The 3,095-nt window shown below is 39.3% G+C and overlaps 1 long non-coding RNA gene across 1 annotated transcript; it reads right to left on the bottom strand.

The window, feature by feature from the left end:
* Nucleotides 1-433: 433 nt before the first annotated feature.
* LOC117614998 lies at nucleotides 434-1,618 on the bottom strand. The gene is made up of 3 exons (XR_004583942.1): nucleotides 1,441-1,618; nucleotides 901-1,040; nucleotides 434-735 (listed from the first exon to the last, which is right to left on the bottom strand). It is a non-coding gene; the product is annotated as an uncharacterized LOC117614998 (long non-coding RNA).
* Nucleotides 1,619-3,095: the final 1,477 nt, after the last annotated feature.

The raw sequence follows: 3,095 nt of genomic DNA, 5'->3' as shown, positions 1-3,095 counted from the left end.
TGCTTTATTCCTTCTATAGACCAACCTGCGGACCTGTTCACCAAAGCCCTTCACAAACCACGCTATCAGCATATGTCTTCCAAACTTGTGCATCCTGTGCACCCAGTTTCCCGCTGGGGGGAGGAGTTTTAATGCAGCTTTCCTTTCCTAGCCTACATGGAAGTCAACTTCACAATCTCCTCCTAGCAATTAGCCTTTCCTGCTGTAAATCGAATTGTATTCATTTCTATATTATTTCCTACCTTAAGTAGATATCCTGCAGTAGTATAAATAGGGACTTTGTGTAACCTGTTAAATACAAGGAAATATATTTTCTACAATGTAATGTAATTTTATTCAGAGAGGTAAATTACCAGAGTAATACATCTGGTAATAGGAACTTTCATAGGAATTCTTATTGCTAATGTTTTAATAGCACACTGAATGCCTGCTTTGCATTTGCACTATGAGACTAACCAAAAATAAAAGCTGTATAGTGTACCTTACAGCTCGATCAGATAGCATCTTCGTGCCATGCATAGTCGTCTTTACATAACCAAATCGATCAGCCTTCACTAAATTGCCTTTCTCTTTATCTATGACAAGGCCTCTAATAAGCTATGGGAAAGGATGGGAAAGGATGGTTTAGTTGCTTATAGAAGCTACCAAGTCAGGGTCAAACGCAAGACCGAAAACAGGGAAACCCCCTTTCTTCAAATTCTCCATGCAGTAATCATAAGCTCTCCTTTCTCAAGCCTGCAAAATACAAATCCATGTCAGACAATAGCCGGAATAGTAATGGTTGAGGTTGCAACACTAGTGACTTGCACGTGCAAAACTATATGATCTTACTGTTGCAACAAAGCTGACGCGCCAAATAATGCTGAGAATAAGAACATATATTAAGCTGATGACACTTACAATCACATTATCATGCATCATGGTGTAGTCCATATCATATCCAATGGCACTGATTGATCAAAGATTTAATGTGCTTCTACAAAAAATTGCCGCGAGGTGATTGTCTTGACGAAAAGGGAGTCTGCACATATATATTGAACCTGGTAATACCATAAGCAAATGATAAGAAGGATATCCATTGGTTCAAGATTCAAGAGAACCAAATATTAAAGAAAAAGATAAGAACGCAAAGAGATAAGATGATGCATATATAGGATCAAATGTATGCAGGAAAAGGAATTAAAAAGCAGCACTGGGATACCCAAGTCTCTGAGCAAGTCTTCAGCTTCTTCAGCCTCAATCTTGGCCACTTCCTCAATTGGACCTTTTAAAGTTGTTTGACTATCAATTTCTACATGGGTTCATTTAAAAGAACAAAACTTTACACACACACAATATATATATATATATATATATATATGGTTGTAGTTTCAAAACTGAAAGAACGAAATAGAGCATTAGAGAGAAAAGATAGTTACTAAAGGCCTTAAGATGCTCCACCTTGACATTCAAATCCCCTTTGGTTTTCTCTCCCAAATAATCAACTTCGTACTTGCTTGACGAGGTGAGTGAAAACACTGACCTCTCATCAATGCCACTACTGCTACTGCTACTGCTGATGCTGCACTGGCACTTCATGCCATGATTCCAGAGTAAATTCTTGCTAATAAGAATGCTGGGTCGGATTCAAACTGGACTTCTGAGATAGTTGGTGGCTGCCATTGAAACGAAAGTCTCTCTAAACACTGAGAAATTCCTCAAGGCCTCAGTTGTGTTAGCTAGTTGCATTAATGAGGTTGGCTGCATTAATGAGGTGGGTGCATTATTTAGGTTGGCTTGACTTTGAGAGGCTGTTGCTGCAAATTTCCAGGATTATGAGCTCAAGACCAGCTACCATCTACCTACTTGTAATTAATATTGAGCTTGAATAGCAAGCTTTCTCCTTGTATAAATTCTGTTGTAAGTTAGACAAAGAAATACAATGAACTTGAAACCAGAAACCTTTCTTCAAATATTATTTTGATACTCTATTTAGCATGTATTCAGAGCAATCGTTTTTGGTTGTCTTTGCATAACCTTGTTCTTTCCTTGTCTCTACTTAACTTGCCCTTACTTTGCATGCCTTGTCTACTTAACCTTGTCCTTGCTTTGCTTCTATATTGTTCCTACCCCTTGCTCTTGCTTTACTTTGTCCTTGCTTTGCCTTTTGTTCATAGGATATTTCTGTGTTCTTTGCCTTGTTGGTGCTATTTCTTTTGTTTTTGCCTTGAATTGCCTTTACTGGTGCCTGTGTTGATGCTCCTGTCGTGCATGTTTTGTTGGTGTTCTGCTGCTGTGGTTTTTTCCCCGCTGCAATCTTTGCCTTACTTGTGTGCGGTTGTTCGACTCATGGCTTCTAACAAGACATTCTCTGTGGATCATACTGGTTCTGGTAGGATGATACCACCTGCTGTCTTTTTGCATATGATCCACCACAAGTTAAGACTCATAATACATGGATAATTGATACAGGTGCTTCTGATCATATGACTTTTTACTCTACTTTGTTTACCTCGTTATCCTCTAACTCTCGCCATTCATACATCACTAGTGCCAATGGTGTCCCTTCACCAGTGACTGGGGAAGGATCTGTCCCCTTTTCCTCTGCATTATCTCTCTCTTAAACCTTACTTGTTCCTTCCATTAATTGCAACTTATTATCTGTTGGCAAGTTACTAGACTCACATAATTGTTATGCTACTTTCTATCCTACATATTGCAAATTTTAAGACCTCCAGACCCATGACATGATTGGTTATGATAAATGGAGAGGGAGGTTGTACTCATTGGCATTGCCCGTACCACCACCACCACCTAGTTCCACCAAGGCTCATTCTACTATTCTGAGTACTTGTGAAATTGACCACCAATAAATTTGGCTCTGGTATCGTCGCTTGGGACACCCATCCTTTGGTTATCTCAAGTCCTTGTTTCCCTCGTTGTTCTGCCATCATGATGATTCTACATTCAAGTGTGAAACATGTGTCTTGGCGAAAAGTCACCGTGCTACTTATTCATCAAGTACCCATCAAGCTACCCAACCATTTGACTTAATTCATTCTGATGTTTGGGGCCCTGCTAAAGTATCTTCTAATTGAAAGAGATGGTTTGTTACC

The sequence above is a fragment of the Prunus dulcis genome, chromosome 1 (genome assembly GCF_902201215.1).
Source record: "Prunus dulcis chromosome 1, ALMONDv2, whole genome shotgun sequence".
In the NCBI taxonomy this organism is placed as follows: domain Eukaryota; kingdom Viridiplantae; phylum Streptophyta; class Magnoliopsida; order Rosales; family Rosaceae; genus Prunus; species Prunus dulcis.
This window is presented reverse-complemented; position numbering and strand designations above follow the sequence as displayed.